This window comes from Lissotriton vulgaris, chromosome 1_1, assembly GCF_964263255.1.
Source record: "Lissotriton vulgaris chromosome 1_1, aLisVul1.2, whole genome shotgun sequence".
Taxonomy (NCBI): domain Eukaryota; kingdom Metazoa; phylum Chordata; class Amphibia; order Caudata; family Salamandridae; genus Lissotriton; species Lissotriton vulgaris.
In genome coordinates this window covers 470,040,924-470,065,543 of record NC_141685.1, presented here as the reverse complement: position 1 = coordinate 470,065,543, position 24,620 = coordinate 470,040,924, and the positions used below count along the sequence as shown (strand labels likewise).

General features: G+C 43.4%; 1 protein-coding gene across 1 annotated transcript in view; it reads right to left on the bottom strand.

The window, feature by feature from the left end:
* The window catches only part of LOC147747364 (interleukin-12 receptor subunit beta-2-like), a 710,479-nt gene that overhangs the window by 278,751 nt on the left and 407,108 nt on the right, over positions 1 to 24,620 (bottom strand). The gene's annotated exons all lie outside the window — the stretch shown is intronic.

The following is a 24,620-nucleotide window of genomic DNA, read 5'->3' as shown; positions in this document are numbered from 1 at the left end:
TGGGCATTGTTGGCAGAGTATGACACGGAACTGTGGAAAATTGATAAAAAGCTCTGTGAATTCCACTCCACACCTCCATTTCATCTCACCACAATAAATAAAACAGAAACTTCACATACCCTTGATAAAACGACAAGAAACTCTATTATTACATGCTAAAATGCATATAATCATGTCACAAAAGTGAAAATGAAAATACAGCAAGCAGTGAGAGAGGTGATGATTTTGATGTCTTCACTAACGTAGGGAGAGAACCAAGCAGATGCCTTGAACGCAAAGAGCACATCATGCTGAATGATTGTTGGTGATCCCATCCTCCTAGGACTACCCCAAGCACAGTTATGGGCAAAAAATACAATCCCAATCAAAGGCCCTGCAAAGCATTATAGGACAATATTCTAGGGTGCAGTGAATATTATAGTATTCAATATCAAAACATTTCTCAAGGGGCAGGCTCTCAGGCTCAGCTGAGAGCTAATTCTATAATATTCACTAAACTCTAGAATCTTGCCCCATAATGCTTTGCTGGGTCTTTGGTTCGCATTGTATTTTTGCCCATAACTTTGCTTGGGGTGGTCCTAGGAGGATGGGACCACCACAATCATTGAGCATGATATGCTCTTTGTGTTCAAGGGACCTGTGTGGTCCTACCCCTAGGTTAGTGGGTGCCCCAAAATCATAACCTCTCTCATTGACTGATAATTTTCAAAGCTCACTTTTGTGAATTGGTTACATGCTTTGTAGCATGTAAAGGTAAAATTGTTTTATCAATGGAATGTGGGTGCAGTAGCCTTTTCCAGAGTTTTTGTTGTATTTTAATAAAAGTTGTAAACTGAAATCTCACATACCTTCAGAAGAAGAAAAAAATCATCTTTGCATGCTAAAATACATATAGCTATCTCACAAAAACAAAAATATAGCAAGCAGTGCCTTCAGTTAATAAAAAATCCTATCTTTACATGCTAAAGTGCATATAGTCTGCTCACAAAAGTGAAAACGATAAACAGCAAGCAGAGAGAGAGGCGTGATGATTTTAGGTTCTTCCTAACCTAGGGAGAGGACCAAGCAGATGCCTTGAACACAAGAGCACATCATGCTGAAATGATTCGGTGGTGGTCCCATCCTCCAAGGAACACCCAAGCACAGTTATGGGCAAAAATACAATCCCAACCAAAGCCCTGCAAAGCATTATGGGACAATATTCTAGGGTGCAGTGAATATTATAGTATCCAATATCAAAACATTCCTCAAGGGGCAGGCTCTTGGGCTCAGCTGAGAGCTAATACTATAATATTCACTAAACTCTAGAATCTCAGCCCTTAATGCTTTGCTGGGCCTTTGGTTGGCATTGTATTTTTGCCCATAGCTTTGCTTGGGGTGGTCGTAGGAGGATGGGACCACCACATTCATTGAGCATGATATGCTCTTTGTGTTCAATGCACCTGCTTGGGCCTCTCCCTAGATTAGGGGGGCACCAAAATTATCACCTCTCTCATTGACTGATATTTTTCAAATCTCACTTTTGTGAATTGGTTACATGCTTTGTAGCATGTAAAGGTAAAATTGTTTTATCAATGAAATGTTGGTGCAGTAGCTTATTCCAGAGTTTTTGTAAGAACCCCTTGTTGTCGTGTATTAATAACATTTTTAAACAGAACTCTCACATACCTTTAGTAAAAAAAATTATATATCTTTGCATGCCAAAATACATATAGCCATCTCACAAAAATGAAAATATAGCAAGCAGCATTTTTAGTTAAACAATATATTATTCTATCTTTACATGCTAAAATGCATATAGTCATCTCACAAAAGTGAAAATCGAAAACAGCAAACAGTGAGAGACGTGATGATTTTGGGGTCCTTCCTAACCTAGGGAGAGGACCAAGCAGATGCCTTGAACACAAAGAGCACATCATGCTGAAATGATTCGGTGGTGGTCCCATTCTCCTAGCACCACCCCAAGTACAGGTATGGGCAAAAATACAATCCCAACAATCCTTAATGCTTTGCTGGGCCTTTGGTTGGCAGTGCATTTTTGCCCATAACTTTGCTTGGGGTGGTCCTAGGAGGAGGGGGCCACCACCAAATTGATATGCTCTTTGTGTTCAAGGCATCTGCTTGCCCTCCCCTAGGTAAGGGGTGACTCCAAAATCATCACCTCTCTCGTTGCTTAAAGATTTTCAAAGTTCACTTTTGTGAATTAGTTATATGCTTTTTAGCATGTAAAGGTAAAGTTGAGTTACCAAAGAGTTGTGGGTACAGTTGATAACTCCATTGCAGAGTGCGAATTCTTGCATGATTTTCCTGTTTTCAATGAAATGCGTAATTACCAAGTTTTGCAACTTCCAGTTGCTGAGCAGAGTCCATTGTCCGGGGTTACTTGTAAGCCCTGTCTGAATTTAAGGGGGCGCAGTGATCCAAATAGGCACATGCGAGAGGTCTGTCAGAAATAAGTCATTTTGTTTGCGGTGGCCGTGCTACGGTGATACCTTTCATCTGTTGACAGATGTTGCACTTTAAGACATAAGCCTTTGTTTGTTTAGACAAACTTGGCCCCTAGAAATACCACTTTAGTAATGAAATTGTAGCAGTGATTCCAGTGTGCGCTGAGTCCAGACCCTCGTGGGCAGCTAGAATTAAACCTAATCTGTGATCCATATTTGGTATAACTCTATCCCCCACTCCTGGGATTTGAGCATACAGTGTATTTTGCTCATCTAATTTATAGAAATATTTGAGTCAAAAGCCTTTTGAATGGCAGAGCAGTTCTGTGAGGCATTGACAGCTATCAGTATGTCTCCGCCTATCCTCGTGCTAGAACGTGTGAATGCAGCAATGGCAATAGTTCGCACTGTCGCCTTGGCGGCCTTATCAGCCAGTTAATTCTCTTCACCGTGTATGCCAACACACTGGTGACTCAAGTTGTATCTAACTTGAGCCTGAGGCAGGCATGCTTTCACTTTTGCCACTTGTTCCCATAACAATTTATGTTTAATTATGTAACCCTTGAAATCTCTAAAGCCATTCTGGCCCCAGTAACGAAGATATTCATTATAGGACTGCACAAAATAAAACAAATCGCACACTGTAAGTGTAGGGGTTTCCCGATCCATGTATTGTAGTGCTAGTATCAGGGCTTTCAGTTTTGCGAGAAGCGCAGTACAATCTCCTAGAGATTGCGTAGTCGTAATGCTGGGAAGGAACTTACCGCCCGGCATACGTCCCTTCACTATAGCACATGCTGCCCTATTCTGTTATTTACTTCCTATAGCAGGCTGAGCAGAAACATCAGTATAAATGATGTATTCAATTCAATTCAATCAAGCTTTATTCGATTTACAAAAACAACCTTAAAAGGATTCTAAAAAGTTTACATTATTTGATTAACATAAAATTTGTTTATACAGTACTAAAGGTAAAATATGATACATAGTAAATAACACAGAGGCATTGAGGGAGATCATTAGAAATTCGATTCATTTCCATAAGCTATAAAGAATCATTTAAAAAATGTGGGATTAAAAATAAGAAAATCTTTACTATTGAACTTAAGTTTTTTCGTACGTTAATGCCTCCAGGTGGGAACTGTCTGTTCTTCTTTTGGTCGCCATTTGTACCAAAATAATTACTGCATTACAGACTTTTTTGTTTTCTAAGCTGCAAATACAATTAAAAGCATGTTTGTAAAAATACAGTTTACCATCAATAAATAAAAAGTGCTTCGTAATATCTCTATAGAAGTTATGAAAGAGTATAAAGTGCAGTGTAGTCTGTGGTGATTTTCCATCACAAGGGCAATTTGGGATATTTCGACTCCATTTGCCTATTGTAGGGAATGCAATCAAGTGATGGAGGGTACCCAGTCATAGCCTGGTTAGCTAAAGCCTATGTTGTATATTTCTTGTCCACAATAGGTAAGGTTGGGTACTCGATGATAGTAGACCTTCACAATATAATTTAATCGTCTGCTTGAAACTTACTACGGTATCTCTTAATGCTTCTCTTGACCTTGCAAGCCTTAATTTTAGGTCCCTTTTGCTGTAATTCTGGATGGACGTCGGGTCTTAAAAATCAGCGTTCACCTTGCATTCAATCAATAGGATGTGTATGTACTGCAGCCAAGGAATATTTTTATAATGATCAAGGACAAGGCAGTCCATTATGATGTCCTTGGTGAATTTAGTCCCCTCCTTGGTCCAGATCCCATACCAAAGTGCTGCTGTGCTACTATAATCACTAAGATAGGGGATGACAATTCCTTATGGGTCATATCTGAGGAGGTGGAATTAGGAACTGCTAAAGGCCTGCTTAGGAATTTATTTTCCTGGATTTGTAGTAAAGTATGGTTTGCCGTCCCCATAGTGCTGCTCCATAACATGTTCCTGTAAGGCATTTGCTCCTATATAGGGTCAAATGTCCCTAACTGGTTTGTTCCCAATTTTGTTTGAGAATCTAAAAATATGAGATACAGCAAAGAGTAGGCAGTAAGGGATTTGGATGTTGCACAACCAACATATACACTAGTGTACAAAGTCTTAGGCAGTAAAAGTTGCCCACCTCCCTAGTCCACTGCCACAGGACTAGGACTAAAATTAAATGAACGCAAAACCAGCAAATGGAGAGGCAGCAAGAGCAATTATTAAATATGAGATATCAATTTTGATAAATTGAGAGACACATATCCTTCGTGAATCCAAAAAAATGTCCACATTTTAATCAAATAAGTCTTGACACAGTGATAACAGCCAAGAAATCAAAACATGATGATCAGCAAAACAGCACAAGACAGAAGGTAAGGTGATCAGTGAAACAGCATAGAAGACAGCCAACGCGTTTCAGATAGACTACGATACCGTTGAGAAGAAAAAGCAAGCAGCCAATTTGATAAGTCAACCGCTAGGCTATTTAAAATACTGTGAGTATGCAGCATTCATAAGAAGATCGGAACAGAAGATGACACAAGGCGGAGTGACAATTCAAGAAGTTGAGTATCAATAAAGTATCTGAAGCAGGTTCAATTCTCTGTCCTTCACGTAAGAAGTGGAACATGGGGCACTCTGATAGGCACTGCACTTTGAAGAGTTCAGAGTCAAGGCGTCGTCTCCATTCCAATCGAGAAGTCTTCCAAACGTGAAGACCTTCAAAACACAATTTTCGCACCGTCTCTAAAATTAGCCTTGACTATCCGTATGAATTTCAATTTGCAAAGATCGATATGTGCGCCTCAACTTCCATGCCAAGTAAAAAAGAGTCCTAAATATGGGAAGAAAGATATTCTTTCTATGTTTACACCTTCAACATGCTGGTTTTTATATTTAGTTTTCCCTTTTCCGCATGTCATTATGAATGTTTTACTAAGGTTAAGTATTAAATCCTTTCCATTCATAAATAGTGCAAAGTTTTCAATTAAACATTGGAGCCCATTAGCTGGCCTTGATAACAGGACTGCGTCGTCCGCATACAAAAGGACTGGTGTAACACGATTGCCAACTCTGGGGCGCCAACATTATGGTTTTGCAGAGATATATCAACATTAATAATATGAAGAGAAAATAAGAGTGGTGCAAGAACGCAACCCTGCCGTATACCTCGGGCAACTCTAAAACGGGGAGTACATTCACCTTTAGGTCTATAGCGAACTCTTGAGATAAGTAAGGCATACATTTGTGACAGATAAATTATAATATCTTTTGGGGCACCCATCCCTTTTACGGTCTGCCATAGTTTTGCATGGTTAACTAAGTCAAATGCACTTGTAAGATCTACGAAACAAAGATGTAATTTGCCCTCTTTAGCAAGGATGTTTTTCCCAACTGGTATTCATACTTCTTTAGAGGCAACAGTTAATTCGGGTGAGGGTATTCTTGTTCGTACTGCAGGAACACTTGTGTTTTTAATGTCGAATCATATTTGTAATCTACATCTGTTGCAGTGAGAGAATTAGCCCATTTTATCCAGTGCGGATGCAGTGCTTTTGCATTTGGAATGCTCGCTTTGGTAACAGCTTCTAAAGTTGGTCCCGGGCTTACAACAATAATGCATTATCCCTGTGCTTGTGCTCTTTCTCTGCGGTCAATGTTTTTTCAGTTGCTGCCAATTGCATGTCAGCATTTGTGTATAAATGTGATTTGTATGCAATTGGAACTGTCTCACCTTCATTGAAAGTGATATAAGTATATCCTGATAAACCCAGGGCCACCCGGATTACCAAATTTGTAGAATTCACTCGTGTGTGCAAATGTTTAGATGCTATCATGTCAGCCTGAACTGAACATAGTATATCTGTATGTTCCTGTGTCCACCGATGTGGTGTGAAATCAGGTCTGATTAAGTCATAGAAATCTTTCACTGCATAATCTAGAATGTATGTCCTGCCAAAATTTGAAATCCTAAAATGGATTATAAATTCTTTAGATTTTTCGGAGGTTGGAGCAGCCACACTTTTCTGAAAAGGTGGCTGCCAGGCTCTTGCCTTCACTTGAAAGCTCATATCAGAGGGCAGAAAATGGCGTCAAATATCTGCTTTCTGGAGCAACATTTTGGCTGAAGAATCCATTCAAGATAACTAATCTTGTTTTGTATTTCTTCCACACAATGTTATTCATTAAAGCAGCACAATGTGCATTTTGAACTGCAAATGTTGGTGTGCATGTGTTTTAATGTTGGTAATCTAAAACTAGATGATATGTGTTGTCATGTTTCATTACTGGAAACAAAGGATTATTCACTGGGGAGGTGCAAGTCTCAATCACCTCTTGGTATTCGAGTTGGTCTAAGATTTCTTTGACCTGTCTTTTTGCATCATTTTAATAGGGTACTGTCTCTGTGGATTTGGAGTAGATTGTCATAGGATTTCGTGGTGGGTAGACTCCATGGTTGCGGTTTAATGCCGGAGCTAGCGCTAGCGCTAGCGCTAGCGCACACTCCTGCACTCATGAATTATTTTAGAGATTCTGGAAAGAGGTCGGAGAAAGCGAGCAAATCAACGCTTTCCCCTTTTGGGCAATCCATCACAAACTCAGATGGCCAATCTTTTTCTGCTAGCAGTACGTCATATCCATATGTTTTTTTTTATAATTCTTTTTATTAAACAATTTCGACAAAAGCACATCAAATGAGTACAAGCAGTCGACTTTAGCATTCCTCTGTAGCATTCTTTACATTTCAAAATACGTTACAATTATCTTATCCATTTGATTAAGGGGTATCAAGAGTCTCATCATCAACTTGCGGACTAGGTGGGGGTCAAATATCACCTCTGTACTGATTCCAGGCTCCCCACACCTTGCTCCACTTCCCAGGGCATCCTCGAGCAACAAAAAAGGACTTTTCCCTATAATGCACCAGTCTAGATCTTCCTTCCACCTCCCAATAGAGGCGGCTGACCCGCACCCCACAACTGTGCGATGTTCCTTTTTGCGACCATAAATGCCAATGTGGCCCACTGTTTAGTGTATGTGTTGAGATCTGTAGGTTCCCAGACATTTACTATGCATCTCCGCGCCTCTGGCTGTATTTCAACCCCTAGGACTGCCCGCATTGTGTGGTGGTTGATTCTCCAATACTCTTCTATCCAGCGACAGTTCCACAATATGTGCATGAATGTTCCTAGTTCTCCACACCCCACGCCTACCCTCTCCGCTGTCTGCACGTCTCATCCGAACCATTCCGGGTCCCTTCACATAAGACCTATGCAGTATTTTAAGCTGCACTAGTCTCAACCTAGCCTGGATTGCCACCAACCTTGGGGAAGAGACCGATTCTTGCCAGTCCTCGTCTTCGAGTTCCAGGCCTTCACTATTCCATTTCCCCTTCAGAGCCTGCAATGGGTCGTCCATGTTATTAATTAGTTTTCTATAAATGAGTGAAATTGTCGTCTCTGGGATGTGTCCGTCTAGTACTCTATCCTCCAAGAGGGAGGGCTCCGGGAGTGTCGTGCCGCTAGGTATCTGAGTAAGTAATGCGTGGCGGATTTGGAGATAGAGGTAAAATTCAGTATTCATCAACCTATATTGTTTTTGAAGTGATGCAAATGGCAGAACCGTGCCGTGCCCCCAAGTATCCTTGATTCGTGAGATCCCTATAAGGTCCCACTTATCAAAACCCCTGGATTTCCAGAGGCCCTCAAATTTCTCTGAGTTCCACAACGGTGTGGCTAGTGTGAGTTTATCTTCCCATTTCAGGTATTTATATACAGTATGCCATTTCTGGACGGCAAGCACTGTAGGACCAGTTAGCAGGAACCTACCTGGTTTGGCGTACAAAGCCCTGGTATAGTCTCCCCCCGGAGTAGCCACTTATCCATGGCATATCCGGGATCATCTCGGCTGCCATATGTCCCGTGATTGATAGACGCCAGCTGGGACGCCCAATAATTCTTCTTAAGACCAGGTAGACTGATGCCCCCATCATACCAGCCAAGATTCAACTTAGAGAACGCTATGGGAGGCCTGCCGTCCCAGAGAAGTGCCCTCTGGAGACTCTCAATTTCCTTAAAGTAAGATGGTGGGACCCAGTCCATTGTATTTTGGAGGGCATATAAAAACCGAGAAAGGGCCATCATCTTAAAGAGGACCGCCTACCCCAACATGGAAAGAGAGAGGGACCTCCAGTGCGCTACATCGCTTTTGAGTCTCTGCATGGGCAGGTCTAGATTATGGGCGAAGCGCCGTCTCGGGTCCAGCGTCACATAGATCCGAGATATTGGAAACCCTCTGACGGTATTGACAGGCGGGTCCCCTAAGGACATAGACGACCGGCTTGGACCAATTGACAGTGAAACCAGAGTATCTTCCGAATATAGCTAGCACGTCTAAAAAACAGATCAATGATGCCCTCGGAGTAGTGAGATATAGTAGGACATCATCTGCATACAGGGATATCTTGTCCTCCCAGTCCAGGGTCCATCTCAGCCCTCGGATAGACTGGTCCTGCCTCACCCAGGCCGCCAGTGGCTCCAGTACCAACGCAAAGAGCAGTGGAGACAGGGGATAATCCTGACGAGTCCCCCTGCTCAGCCGAAAGTCTGTGGATTTTCTGTCGTTCACCACCACCCGGGCCATTGGGTCGGAGTATAAGAGAGGGATCCAACCCACGAATTCCAGACCACGTCCGAACTTGCTTAGGTCCGCAAATAAATAGGGCCACTCGACCATGTCAAATGCCATGGTAGCGTCCAATGAAACCAGAGCCGCTGGCTCCAGTATGGTGGGTGTTCTGCTCAGTACTCCATGTAGTCTGCGCAGGTTGAGGGCTGTATTGCGATGTGGCATAAAGCCAGACTGGTCCGGGTGGACCAGTGTTGTTATTACTTTGTCCAGTCTAGTGGCAAGCAATTTTGCAAGGACTTTGAGCTCTACATTGAGAAGCGAGATCAGCCTGTAGGATCCACAGCTCTTTCTTGGTTTGCGCTCTTTATAAATGACCACTATATTTGCCACGGGCTGGTCGTATGGGAGCATTCCTCGTTCTCTACTCTCGATCAGCATAGCACGGATATGGGGGGCTAGCATATCAGGCTTCAGCTTGTACAGTTCAATGGGAATACCATTGGGCCCCGTGGCTTTTCCAGAGTTCACACCCCTGCTCGCCTGCGCCACCTCATCGTCTGTCAATGAATAATCCAGGTAGGCCCTATTTTCGTCAGAGAGTGTGAGAAGCCTTATGTCTCTGATCATCTCGCTATTTTCTTCTTCTGTGTAAATGCCGGTCGTGTTGTAAATCGAGTGATAGTGAGCTGCAAATGTATCCGCGTTGGCCTGCGGGTCAGTAGTAAGATCGGAGCCTTCTACCTGTATCTGGGGTACTAGTCGCGAACGCCCACTCTCTTCTATCCAGCCACACTATCAGTTTTCCTGCCTGGTCCCCTAGCTCATACACTCTGCCCTGTACCTCCCTACTTTAAGCCTTGGCTCTGTCTTTAGCAATGCTATTAAATTGGTCTTGCCTCAGTTTCAGAAGGTGGAGGTTATCAGGGGTCACTCCCCGGGCCAGCTCCTCCTCCGATTTCAACACCTCCGCCTCTGCCTTCGTTAGCTCTGCCTGTCTGTCCCTTTTCTTCCCAGCTATGAGAGAGAGTACCTCACCTCTAACAACTGTTTTTTACGCTTCCCATAGGGTCTGCGCAGAATCGACCGTTCCCTGGTTTTCCTGAAAGTACTTTTCAGTTGCCTTGACAATATTAAAACGGGTAGTCGGGCCTTTCAGGTACCATGGGTTGATCGGGGCTACTCTGCCCACGCTGGTCTATTCCAATTCCATTCGGAGCCACACAGGGGAGTGATCAGAAATGCCTAATCCCAGATGGCGGATCTCGCTTATGGTGTGGGCCTGTGCCGCTGGTACTAGGATGTACTCTATGCGTTACAAACTATTATGTGTGCTTGATACATGAGTGTATTGTGCCCGGTCAGGGTTACAAGTCCGCCACCAATCCACCATCCCCATTGTTTCAAGAAATTCTGGTAGCCACCTTTGGGCGGGTCTAAGTTCACGCAGCGGGTGTCTGTCGATCTCACCGGCTATCACAGCATTAAAGTCTACCCCCATTATCAGGATACCCAATGGGAATGTCAGAAAGATGGACCCCAGATCCTTGAATGTATCTTTTTGTAGACCAGGCGGAACATAGATAGAGACGAATGTCTCCTGACAAATTGGCTGACCATCCCCCGCTTGAGTTTATCCCGTGATACATTGTGTATTTACTTGACAGACCTGAGGGCTTTTCACTGACGAAAATAGTGGTCCATCACAAGAATGACATGCATGTACAATGAGAATGATGACTCAGTGCCTACACATGTGATACTTTTCACATAATGGAACCAAAAGAAGGAGGACATGTCCACTGTACATTTAGCAGATGTGTGAGAGGTGAGTTGCCACCAATATAGACAGATCCACCAATATAGACAGATACAGGCCTTATTATCCTGTGCAGACTGGCCACATCACCGTAGGGTCACTATCAAAGCAGTACACACATTAATCAGTACCCTCTGTCCATTCTACATTTTGCATTTGACAAATGATCATATGCACACTTAATGTACTATTACATGACATGGCACAGGGAATGTGCGTACAAAGTGAGAGTTCCTCAAATCAGCAGTGTAACTGTACAACTGGGGGAATAAGGCTGTACACCCCATTGACATGAAGTCATTATGCTAGGCAGTGTATCACATATTTACATGAAAGGGTGAAGGTGCCTTCAAGGGACTTTATTTTATCTGTATTCGTTGATTTAAATTATTTTAAGAAGGACTAATCGATCATCCTTGGAATGAGCTAATCCAATATCAGTTGTCTTAATACAGAATATGAATACTTCGTATTGTCAACATATAACATATAAACAAAGACACAAGGTGTATACGAAAAAAGAGTTTTATCAAATAGTTCATTAAAGTAAGTGACTTCATATACAGATAAATAAACAAATAAGATTTAGGACTGTGGGTACACACATAAGTAAATTACTAAGTGACTCAACAGAACCTAAAAAACACCTATCCCAAAATACATTGAATAAAACAAAGATAGGGATAAGATGTGCTGTCGACGTTTCGGTTTCTTAAGAATCAATTGCTGAAACCATCCTCAGGACTGTTATCAATTGTGATCTGTATAGAGGTATTGTAATCTGAAAATTAAAAAATATTTACAGTTACAATTCTACACTGACTATATTCGTTACACCCTGGTGACAAAACAATAAAGCTTCACAATGATGACAAGGGACAATACCATAATATGTACAACATAACAACAATGTGGACATAAGGTTCATTTACATAAAAACTAAAAGCATTTCAATAATTTCTACAGCCTTGTCTGAATCAAAGAGACATTTTCATGTATGATCATATATATACAGTTTATCCATACGAACTCAGGCCCATATTCTTTTGGTTCGATAGGAACAAAGCAACTTAGTATGTTTAACCGTTAAGAGAGATAACCTCCATTTCATCAAGGTCCATCATTACATATCAGATAACTCAATTAAGTCAGATGTGATCATTTCCATCAACATGTAAAGTATCGGTCTTTTAGTGCAGAACGCAAGTCAAAGATGAGGTTTTTTTTTTATAATGACTCCATAATTATTCATACCTGTTTTAGAACATGATGATGACAATTTTTTAATTATTTAATTAATGGTGTTGCCCAGCGGATGTTATATGAAACCATGTTAAGCCAAATGCTATCTTGTTCATTTCATTCTGGATTGTCAAGAAAACTAAATACCTGTTTACAGAAATACTGCCACTTCGTCACATAAGGGATTTGTTGGAGATCGGGGTGTCTTTATAAATTGACTACAACATAAAAAATCAAGCATGTTGAGTCTGCATTTTGAAAGGTGAACATAAAAAGATCTGTTTGGCCATTAGAGAACATACCTGTTGGTTGTTTGAAATCTGCGTTCACAATTAAATCAAAAGGAGACGTGAAGTCGAGTTTGAGCTTCACTCATAGAAGATAAGTAATTTGTTAAGCGGTGATCATCTGAAAAATGATAAATATAATTAGAATTTATCAATATCTTGATAGACTAGCCACGTAGTGCTGTAAAGATATTCTTACCCGGTATAAATGGGGTGGAGTTTTATCCATCACCGGGATCAATAGGGAATAGATCGAAGCAGTTTAAGTGGAGTTAAGTGGAAGGAATTATGTAGGGAGCAGTCGTCAATCCTGCATCACCTATCTGAAAGTTAAAGAAAAATGTATGCAAGCGTTAGGGACACGAGTGTCTAAACGCTTCGTGGGTTGCTTGAGGCAGTAAACATTATGGCAGTGCGCCGAGCATGCGACAGTGACAACATTGTCCTGAGCGCATGTGAATCTATTTCTAGTTCTGTTCTAATGTTCTTACCTAATTTCAAAGCAGAGTGGAGTCACAGAGCGTCTCGTCAGTACGGAGCAAGAAGTTGTTACTGACTGCTCTCTCGTTTAAAAGCAGTGTTTGGAAATCGAAATGGGACTGCACTTCGCGGCCATATTGGACTAGTCAGCAGAATGGCGAGTGCAACAGGCATTCTGTCATTAGTGCACATGAGAGTTCGAGTCATGTTTGTAAACAATTTAATGATATAGTGGAGAGTCATGTACTTATATCAAATAATTTAGGGAACTTACGGATTTAGTCATAGAACATCCGCTATTAGAGTTTTAATTCGGCAACATAGCAGATAATTATAAATAGCATTATTTATCTTTGTAACATTCCTATATAAGAAGTATATTATTACAAACACATATCGATCTATATAGTTGTCATTTCTATGTAAGAGATGTATTATTAAAAGACATATCAATCTGTATAGATCAAAGTGTTTGCTTATTTGATTCAGGCCTTTAAGGAGAGGGACAGCGTAGACAGTTAAGTGGTTCACGAGAGGCATGCGAGGGCATGCCATTCAGTTGCTGAATTCAATCCTCGCTTCACAGTATCGGTAAGGCAGATCAGTTTACCTTCTCGCATTGTTAATACCTTATCAATATTGTTTTGCCTCTTGTTGGGTTTTATTACTTCTAGAACCCACCATGTCATCTCAGTTTCCTTATGTCCTAGACGTAGGAAATGCTCTACCAAGGGAGCTGTTTCCTTTTTGCAGCGAATGCGCGACTGATGTTGTAAAATGCGCTTTTTTATGGGTTGAATTGTTTTTCCGAAATAGTGTAGCTGACAGGGGCATTGAATGCAGTAGACCACATTCGTGGTATTGCAGTTTGAGAAGCTTTTATTTGTGAACTGGATGTTATTGATTTTACAGGCTTTAACTGTCGTGGTGGCTGCACAAGCTGCACAGTTGTTACATTTGAAGTGGCCTACTATAGGGCTGAGTTGCTTCATGTTGTCTACAATGTTGTCTGCAGAGGGGTTCTCATATGCATGAAGCTCAAACTCGACTTCACGTCTCCTTTTGATTTAATTGTGAACGCAGATTTCAAACAACCAACAGGTATGTTCTCTAATGGCCAAACAGATCTTTTTATGTTCACCTTTCAAAATGCAGACTCAACATGCTTGATTTTTTATGTTGTAGTCAATTTATAAAGACACCCCGATCTCCAACAAATCCCTTATGTGACGAAGTGGCAGTATTTCTGTAAACAGGTATTTAGTTTTCTTGACAATCCAGAATGAAATGAACAAGATAGCATTTGGCTTAACATGGTTTCATATAACATCCGCTGGGCAACACCATTAATTAAATAATTAAAAAATTGTCATCATCATGTTCTAAAACAGGTATGAATAATTATGGAGTCATTATAAAACGGTTAAACATACTAAGTTGCTTTGTTCCTATTGAACCAAAAGAATATGGGCCTGAGTTCGTATGGATAAACTGTATATATATGATCATACATGAAAATGTCTCTTTGATTCAGACAAGGCTGTAGAAATTATTGAAATGCTTTTAGTTTTTATGTATATGAACCTTATGTCCACATTGTTGTTATGTTGTACATATTATGGTATTGTCCCTTGTCATCATTGTGAAGCTTTATTGTTTTGTCACCAGGGTGTAACGAATATAGTCAGTGTAGAATTGTAACTGTAAATATTTTTTAATTTTCAGATTACAATACCTCTATACAGATCACAATTGATAACAGTCCTGAGGATGGTTTCAGCAATTGATTCTTAAGAAACCGAAACGTCGACAGCACATCTTATCCCTATCTTTGTTTTATTCAATGTATTTTGGGATAGGTGTTTTTTAGGTTCTGTTGAGTCACTTAGTAATTTACTTATGTGTGTACCCACAGTCCTAAATCTTATTTGTTTATTTATCTGTATATGAAGTCACTTACTTTAATGAACTATTTGATAAAACTCTTTTTTCGTATACACCTTGTGTCTTTGTTTATATGTTATATGTTGACAATACGAAGTATTCATATTCTGTATTAAGACAACTGATATTGGATTAGCTCATTCCAAGGATGATCAATTAGTCCTTCTTAAAATAATTTAAATCAACGAATACAGATAAAATAAAGTCCCTTGAAGGCACCTTCACCCTTTCACTTTCATTACCCAAGCCCTCAAGGGTATTCCGGGTCGCTCACTTTTTTGATAATCACATATTTACATGACATCTTCTCAGAACAACATGTGTGATGTTTGCCTTTAATGGAGCTGGGCCAGTGTCTATGGTTCCATCCTCCCCACATACTCAAATACAAAGACATATACGTCATGTATGGCCCATTCTGATAGCAAAATCTGAATGCATTAACATTGTTTTGCACATACTACTGTATAGTAACAGAATGTGAGCATTGTGAGCACTCTAAAACTTTTACTCATACACTTACCAGTACCTCTGGAGCACCATATAGCTGCCCGTACTGGCCAAGGACCTCGTCCACCAGGACCTCCAGCTCCTCCGTGGTGAAGGGACAGGCCCTGATGTTCTCTGTACGAGCCATGACTGGGTCGGGAGTAGAGGTAGAGCAGCAGTTGGTGGTGATGAATGGCAGGCTGCCATGTCTGTATGCAAGTGACAGGTGTGGCTATCTCACAGACATTTATAGACCCCTAGGGTTGGTCTAGTGGTACACTGCTGATGCAATTGGTCTGCCTGATTAGCATCTTTCAATTGTGGCCAATGCCTTTGACCGCAGTGGCAGAGAACGCCTACCGCGATATTAAAAAGTGAAATGCCCTAATGCGATGGCGGTTCCCATTGGTTGCAATGATATTTGCATAGGTGGTGTCACACAGCTGGGGTCAGGATGTCTCCACCGCAATCCTGCATCATTTAATTGTGGCCAATGCCTGTCACCGTAGTGGTGGAGCACGCCTAGCGTGATATTCAAAACTGAAATGCACTACAGCAATGGCGGTTCCCATTGGCTGCAATGTTATTCGCATAGGCGGTGTCACACTGCGGGGGCATGATGTCTCTACAGCAATCCTGCATTATTCAATTGTGGCCAATGCCTGTCCGGGCAGTGGCGGAGCACGTCTACCGCTGCTGTAAACACATTGTGCATTAGCATTCTCACTCTGCGTATTGTATCACTGATCACAACATATTTCCCAAAACTAATTTCAGCTCATTGTAAAGTGAATTGAGAGTGTGGCATTTAACTTAAGTATGCCGGCACATGTCATTGCAGTACACATGATTAAATGCATTGGTATGTCCGTACTCACATGTCAGATTTCATCCATGTGGGCATGTATACAGATATCATGTTGAATTGCCTACCATTTATGTGAACATGCCAATGTGTGTAATGCAAACTCCTTCCACAGTCATGATAAACTGACCATGTAATATGCATATATGTCTGTACACAGTGCTGTATTTATATTGATAGTTGTCCAGCTTACAATCACTGGGCTCATTTTGTAATGATGTTGTGTTTAGTGTGACTAAAGCTTGAGGTTGTGTAGTAACAGCAGCTACATACAACTCATCATTGATGCTGTTAGCCACATGTGCAGTGTCATCTACACACATGGCTGAGGACACATGATGTAGCAGTGTACCATATACCATAAACATAGTCTGATTTAGATTTGACAGTAGTTAGTATGAACATCCTGGCTACATGAATGACTACAGGAGATCAAGGTGTCTATGGATGTCACTGGTGCATTAAGCGTGTCAATGTTGTGTTTGTGTTAGTAATTATGTAAGCTGTTACCCACATCTCATCTCTGACTCATTTTTACATGTGTCTCCTGCCAGAATACGTAGGAGACAACCACCTGTGTATCGGACTTTCCCAGAGCTGGAGACAATGGAGGATACCAAAATCATGAAGAAATTCCATGTGAATCGCCTTACCCTTCAAGAGCTATATGCTCAGTTGAGCCCCATTTAAGGCCTCACAGAACATATCCAACAGCTTTGACACCAACAGTAAAGGTGATGGTCACCTTGCATTTCTTTGCCACTGGGTCCTTTCAGTACATGGTGGCCATCGCAGGTGGGATGTCTCAACCTATGTTCAACATAGTGTGGCATGATGTCCTGTCCGCATTGTTGAACTACAAGGACTGCAACATTTACTTTCCAAGGAGACATGAATTGGCAGATGTGAAGGGGCAATTTTATGACCTTGATCACATACCTAATATTTTTGGTGCCATTGACTGCACACACATTGACCTTGTTCCATCACAGGCACATAAGCACATCTACCATAACAGGAAGCATTACCATTCAGTAAATGTGCTAGTGGTATACCAAGCGGATCTGATTAACTCTCACGTATGTGCCAAATTTCCGGGTTCTGCACATGACTCCTAGATTCTGCATAACAGCATCATCCCACAAATGGAAAATCTGCATCTGGAGCGTGTGTGGCCTGTTGGTGAGTGAGCTGTGTCAAGTAGTGTGCTGTATGTGTGACATGCTGGTCTCCCCAAATAATTCTATTACAAACTTGGTCTCAGTTTCTCACAACTAGGTGACTCTGCATATCCAAACCAGCCTTGGTTGTTGAGCCCACAGAGGAATCCAAGGACACCAGGGAAAGTCGGCTTTAATGATGCCCACTGATTCTGGACAATGATTATCAGCGGATGCCCCCCGCTGCAAATCCACACATACCCAGTGATGATGATAGTGGTGACTAGGAAGGTCTTGACCTGCGTCAACAGCTCATTGCAAACTACTTCCCTTGAGTGTAAGTTACCATTGAGAAACTATGACTGTGTCTGTTTGCTTTGCTAGTGCCGAAGCATAGATGATGTGTTGGAATGCTGGCTGTTGTTAGCACACTGCTATGGGCTAATGTGTGTGGAACAGTGTTTTTGTTTCCACCTACCTCATGTCTATGCTGATGGTGTTGGTCAGTGTAATGTGTCACGGTGTGATGGTGTTGACTAGTAGTGTGTTGTTACTGTAATGCCATCACATGACAACTCAAAGTCATCTTCTTGTGCCTTTCTAGGTTCCTCCGCCCCATCAATGTCTCGTCACAAAGCTTGTGGTACATTGGCATCAGAGTTTACATTGTACATACTGTGATAAACATGGACCTGACACAAAGGCATAGGTATGTAAATTGTGTTTATTTTCTATTAGATTGTGTTAAATTTAAAGCAACTGAAAAGTTAATTGTGCATACTGAGTGTATGACTTGTCAGTGATGGTAACAGAGACAGATAGAGTAGTCACCACAATAATGGAATTACACAGTCCAACAAACTCCTACCAATGTGGGATTGGATAATCAACAAAGTCAATGTTCAGTGCAACACTTGTGACATTATGGCTGGCTCAGTGACTTGACTTTGGTTGGTGCTTTGCCACATGATCCTCCTGTGGTGTTTCTCGGATGTCCCCTCTTGCGTTTTGCAGGTGGGTGCCCTGCTGCAGGCTCAGAGGTGACTGAGGAGTCAGTGTCTTGCAGCTCATCCCTCTCTGTGGCCGCAGCTGAGGTGGTGGGCGTATCAGCAGGCTGGCCACTGGAGGGTGGGTGAGCTGTCATTTGAGCAGCATGTATGTCCCTCAGAACACCCACAAGCTGGCCCATGAGATCCACAAGTTGTCTCATTCGTGTGTCCATGGACCTCTGCAGCAGGTGGAGCTCACGCAGTTCCTCTACAAACTGGCCCATCTGTCCCTGGTTCTGTTGGTACGCACCAAGGACTCTTGCGACAGTGCCAGGGCTTTAGTCTCAGTGTCCTCATGTAATTGTCCCCCAGTTGCCCTCCCACCTACCCTGCTGACATGGACCTGTGGCGCTGGTTGTACATGCACCTGCACACTGTCTCCAGCATCCTGGGCTTGGTTGGTGGTGTTGGTAACCATTGAGCTAGGGCCAGTGTTGCAGGCTGCGGTGATGATGGTGGCGGTGGCTGCAGCACGGGTCGTTGTAGCAGGGGCCAGCATAGTTGATGTCGCTGCTGTGTTAATAGTTGTGGTGGTGGTGGGGACAATGAGGCCTGAGACGGAGTGCGTCCTGGCAGTCCTGCAGGGCCAGGTTGTTGCTCCTCATCTGAGAAACGTAGAGGATCAGCATCAGAGAGTTCACGTCGGGGAGGGGAGGGGAGACTGGCTCTGCTGTTTGGTGGTATTTTTGCCAGCTGTTGATTGTGAATCTCCTGTTGCCCAGAGGTTAGATTGCCAGTTAAGTACACTCCAAAACCTTGGTGATTCAGTTTTGGAGGTTTCAGTTGATATGCCAAACTTTGTACATTGCAATCACTTAGTATTGGTAAAAGATTATCAGCATCATGACATGATGTAGAGGTACATACATTACTTGTTATTAGTGTGAGATGTAAATACCAAACATTTGACATGTACAGATAGTGTGTTTACAAGGACAAGTCATCATCTACCAACTTGGTGCACATCCACTTTGGTTTATGCTGGGATATAGTAGACTTTTCTGAGAATCTGTTTCAGCTGTGCCAAAACTTCCTAATTTCAGTTGGTCATTTTTGTTTGAAATCATGTGGTTTTGTTTGTTTGATAGATTGTCCATGCATGTGTTGTTTTCATATGAGCCTTCATGCTTTGAAACAATGGGACTTACACATTGCATTGTGTGCTTTGCATGATTGGGCCCTGAATTTATTTGCATGAGACTTTGTTATTCAAAGTGTGATTTATGTGAAATGTACATGGACTTAGCTGTGTGTGCACTTGATGTGACATATGGATCTGTCCAGAGTTGGCTAAAAAGTGAAGAATGAGGTAGTCATATGGTCCATGCACTTTAAGAAGGATGACAGGCTGCATGCGCTTACTACCTGTTAGGTGGCACCGTGGAGGGAGATGGCTGCCACATGGCTGTGGGATGGGAGAGTGTTCCATCCTGTTCAGGGGTGAGGTAAATGAGCATGAGATGGCTACCTACCTGTAAGGTGAAGCAGCGCAATGAAATGGTTGACACATGGTTGTTTGGTGGGGAGAGTGTTCCATCCCGCTCAGCTTTGAGACAAGGGTACCTGGTGGGAATTGTAGTGCTGGATGCCTGTCCAACCCCCCCCCATCCTCCCTGTAAGAAGGCTACCTCCATGTGATGTGGAGCAGAGGACGATAATAGGTTACACATAGCTCTTGGGTGGGGGAGTGTTCCATCCTGCTCAGTTGTGAGGTGAGGAGCCTGGTGGGAGTTATAGTGCTGGCTGCCTGTCCACACACCCCCTCTCCCTGTTGAGATGGCTACCTCCCTGTAAAGTGGAGCAGAGGAAGGTATTAGGTTACACATGGCTCTTGGGTGGGGGGAGTGCTCCATCCCGCTCAGCTGTGAGGCAAAGGCGCCTGGTGGGAGTTGAAGTGCTGGCTGCTTGCTGTCCACCCCCTCCCTGTTGAGAAGGCTACCTACCTTTAAGCTGAAGCATACTAATGAAATGGCTGCCACATGGTTCTGTGGGGGGGGTATTCCATCCAGTTCAGGGGTAATATAAGTGAGCATGAGATGGCTACCTACCTGTAAGGTGAAGCAGAGCAATGCAATTGGCTGGCACATGGCTCTTGGGCAGGTCGGGTGTTCCATCCTGCTTAGCCATGAGGCAAGGGGACCTGGAGGGAGTTTTAGTGCTGGCTGCCTGTTCACACCCACTCATTCCCCCCTGTTGAGATGGCTACCTACCTGTAAGGTGAAGCAGAGCAATGGAATGGCTGTCACATGGTTCTGGGTGGGGAGAGTGTACATCCTGCTCAGCTGTGAGACAAGGGTACCTGATGGGAGTTGTAGTTCTGGCTGCCTCTCCACTCATCCCCTCTCTGTTGAGAATGCTACCTACTTGTAAGCTGAAGCATAGCAATGACATGGCTGCCATATGGTTCTATGGGGGGGGGAGTGTTCCATCCTGTTCAGGGATGATGCAAGTGAAGCAGAGCAATGAAATGGTTTACTTATGGCTTTGGGGTGGAGGAAGTGTTCCATCCTGCTCAGCTGTGAGACAAGGGTGCCTGATGGGAGTTTTAGTGCTAGCTACCTTTGAAGTGAATCAGAGGAAGGAAATGGTAGATATGTAAGACGTGTTGGGAAGAGTGTGTTGTACATTAGTGCATTTAGGTCTACAAAGTGTAGCTTTATATTTGTGCAAGACAGAACATGGCAGTGTGATGGGGATACATTTGTTGGTACTCACCAGTCTCCACTTCTTCAGCTATTCTTGTGAGACTCTCTGTATGCAGGATGGCAAGCGCCTTCTCCTCCCATTCAGTGAATGTTAGTGGTGGAATGGGAGGGCCACTGCCAGTCCTCTGAGCCGCATCATGGTTCCTGTTAGCACGGTATTTCACCCTGGTCTTAAGTCATGCCACCTCTCCTTGATGTCACGCAGTGTGCACAGGATGGTCCCTATTGCATTGACTTTGTTGACTATCCTTTCCCACATTTTTGTTTTTTTCTGTCTAGTGGGGTCTGTTGGACCATGCTTCCAAACAAATGTGTTTCTACTCTAATTAACTCGTCTACCATCACTCAGAACTCATTGTCTGTGAATGTAGGCATTTTTTTCTGTGACATTGTGTGTGATGTGCAAATAAGTGACAAGTGCAGGTAGGAAGGTGGTGGTGGAGATGTGTGAGGTATGTGCTGGAAGAGTTTGTGTGGGTGGTTGCGATGGTGTGGTGTGTGACGATATGCTTCTCCTTTGAGCTGTGGTGTATGGCCCTTCACTGCTGGAGTTGTGACAAGGATGATGGTCAGGCAAGAGGTTGGTTTTATTACTCAACTATGTGGGTGTGTCAAAATGAGGAATGCCTGACAGGTGTATTTTCCAAATTATGACCCCCTATGTGACTGTGGGTTCTACTCCTCCTCTCTATGCCAGGTAACAATATCATATTTTCGAATTCCAGGTCTATAATTTTGAAGTCAGATATAAAAACCCCTGACCTCCCCAGCTCGTGGATTTTCATAGACACCATAACGCTGACTGAATATCATTTACTCTAGCTCTGCTGCAGGCTCGCATCAGCATTTTAGCGCGATTAATGCGATTTTAACTCTTTCACCAAAGCGCCGACGGAGGCTCAGTCAGAAGGCTCCTAGCACTTTTCTCTTTTAACCTCACTATTCTTTTTACTATGTTCCATGTCACAAATGTTGTTTGATTAATAAATTACTTTTGTGTTTATGAGTTGGGCGTGATCCCGTTCCACCACTGATTGTTCAGTTTGCTGTGGAGGGATAGATCGCCTCGCCAGGAAGTGTCTCTCCCCACTTCCGGTTTGCACTGAGGTTAGCAGTCTAGCTGCTCTCCTATTACGATATAAAATTCCCATGCCCCCCCTGACGCGCAGCGGATGCGTGCCGCGGGCTCGCCAAAGGCGCGCCTAAAGCAAGCATGTCTGCGCCCGTCCGTGCCCGGATCGAGCCCAGGGCCCCCCCCCCTGGTCCTGTGGTCGTACAGGCCGTAGGTCCTATATTACGCTATTCATCATCGCAGCTCAAAGAATTAAACATTTACGCTAGCACTATGCAGTGCATGGCGTTACCACTTGCCTCCTGCTTTCCATCTGCACCGTTACCATGCCCTTTCTGCCCGTTTTCTCTTCCTACCCCCCTCCCGGACACTACCTGTACCCCCACCACTCCCAAGCCTCACTACCGGGCGGCGCTAATCAACGCACGCTCCCTTCCAAAGCACAATCTGGAAATTATGGAGTTAATTACCAGACACAAGCTGGATATCCTCTTTATCACGGAAACCTGGGGGGATCTCGCTCAGGGCCGGACCTTCGCGCAGCTTTACCCGACGGTTTCTACGTGGCGAGGCAGGACAGACTATTGGGCAAAAGAGGTGGCCAAGCAATCATTTATAAGGCCCCGTACCATATAAAAACAGAATTAATCTGCCATATTGACTGTGAGGCCATAACTTTCGCCATTCCCCTCAACAATAATCAAACCTTTAAAGGTACCCTCCTGTATCGTCCCCCTGGCCCTCGTAATAAGTTCCTCTCAGCCCTTGTAAATCTTATTGAACAATCCTTAGGATCCTCGGACTACACTATACTGGGCAACTTTAACTTCTACCTTGAAGCCCTCAGTTATAAGGACACTAAGCTCCTTATCGATGACTTAGAAGCAGTAGGTCTACAGCAGTTAGTCGTAGGCCCAACCCCTCTAGCAGGCCACACGCTTGACGGGCTGTTTACCAACAATCCCTTCATCACGCTGCCTAAAGTACTCCCCTTGGCATCGTCCGACCATGCGGAAGTCATGTTTACTCTGAAATCACACAACCCTAAACCCTCCCCAGTGCAGAGCACACTTGCCTAAAACCACTCGAGCCTGGAATAGAGTAGACATACCAGGTCTATCTAAGGTGCTGGCCACCTCCCGTTACGAGAGCTCAGCTGATCCCAACCTACTCTCTGATAGGTATCTTGACTGGGTCCAAGATGCACTCAATGAGATAGCCCCGACAAAATCTATTTTTCTCAATCGGAATAAGCCATCTGCCCAGTGGTTTTCAGAGGACCTCAGGCTCTAGAGGCAACACTGTAGGAACCTGGAACGACACTGGCGCAAACTCTATAACTCTCACGAGAAACAAACTTATAAAGCTGCGCTAGCAACCTACAAGCGTTCCATACTTGCGCATAAAAGCTCCTTTTACCAATCTAAAATTGAGTTCGCCGGCAACTCTGCAAAAACACTGTTCCAAGTAGTTAAATCCCTGGCCAACCCACCATCCTGCCCGGCCATTGAGCCTTCCCAGGAGCTATGTTATTCCCTAGCCAATTTATTTTCCTCCAAAGTGGTAAATATACACTCAGCATTTACCACCCAGTATCAATCAGAGGAGTCTCATCCAGACTCTCCACTGCCTATTCTGCGATAGTATCCAGGGAACATATTAGCAAACTTGTCACCTGCATCAGGTCAAGGTCTCCCCTAGACCCGTGCCCGCCTACCATACCTAAACTTATCAATGAGGACATTACACCCTCCCCTCATGAACATTTGTAACTCTATGTTCCTAACAGGTTCCTACCCGGACATATGGAAAAAGGCAGTGATTAAGCTGCTGATAAAAAAAAAACTCCCTTGACCCTCTAGACTCTGCAAGCTACAGACCAAATGCTTGCCTCCCCTTTCCATCTAAAATATTCAAATATATCATGAATCAGCAGCTCTCAGAATTCATTGATCAGGAACACCTCCTGGACGATACCCAATTTGGGTTCCGAAAGAGTCATGGTACAGAGACAGCATTAATAAAGGCGTCTGATGAAATCAGGGTTATTCTAGACCAGGGGGGCGGCGGCTCTCATTCTGTTGGTTCTGTCCGCCGCCTTCGACACGGTCGATTACTCCATTCTGATCGACCGTGTCGCGACCCTGGGGATTAACCATCTAGCAAAGGAGCTCATTGCATCTTTCCTGGCGAATCGCACGCAATCGGTGAAACTGGGTGAATACTACTCGCCAATCTTCACCCTCCCTTGCGGAGTGCCCCAGGGATCATCGCTAAGTCCGACACTATTTAATACATATGTGTCGGACTTGGCAAGGGTGATTAAACAACACAAACTGAGCCTAACCACCTATGTGGACGACACCCAGCTGGTGGTGGTGGTGCATAAGGATAGGTCAGCTGTGGCAACTAGATTTCAGGAGGGGATGCTCGCCATCAGTTCCTGGATGGCGAATAA